We start from the raw sequence: 789 nt of genomic DNA, 5'->3' as shown, positions 1-789 counted from the left end.
GAGTGCTCTTTAATATGTATTTTTTATATTTCAAGCAACAAAGTACTCTTATTCACATATAAATTAAAAGTTGATACTGATATCCAAGAGTATTTATGTTTTTTTTTTTTAAAAGAGAGAGAGAGAGAATTTTTTAATATTTATTTTTTAGTTTTTGGCGGACACAACATCTTTGTTTGTATGTGGTGCTGAGGATCGAACCCGGGCCACACGCATGTCAGGTGAGCGCGCTACCGCTTGAGCCACATCCCCAGCCCAATATTTATGTTTTTTAAACATGAACCCAACCCATATACTGTGGTCATTACATTCAAGGTGTTCCAAATCAAATATATAAAAATATTATGATATTTTAAATAGTATTTAGTTTTTCTGTTTTAAAAAATAAAATTCTGTTTCTACTAAAATGTGATATGGTATTCCCAATAGCCCTTCACTTCTGTTATTTAGAACTTTCTTCTCCTTATAGGAAATACATGTAATTTTTATTACATTCAATGTAGAGTAACTTCAGTTGAAGAAACAAGTAGTGTAGTGTTTAAAAACAGACTTGAGCCATACTGGCTCATGGCAAATTACTGAGTCTTCTTGGGCCCTGGTTGTTTCATCTATAAGATGGGAATGATGATAGTACCCACTTCACTAGATTATTGTTGAATTTTTAAGTAAGATAACATAGGAATGTGCTATATCAAGAACCTGAAACACAGTATATGTTACCTATTGAATATTTTTTATCTAGTCACTCCTGTCAAGTGTTTGGGTGTGTAATTATTTTTCTCGCTACTT

Source organism: Marmota flaviventris, chromosome 12 (assembly GCF_047511675.1).
Source record: "Marmota flaviventris isolate mMarFla1 chromosome 12, mMarFla1.hap1, whole genome shotgun sequence".
In the NCBI taxonomy this organism is placed as follows: Eukaryota; Metazoa; Chordata; class Mammalia; order Rodentia; family Sciuridae; genus Marmota; species Marmota flaviventris.
The sequence above is the reverse complement of the archived record's forward strand: the minus strand, read 5'-3'. Positions refer to the sequence as shown.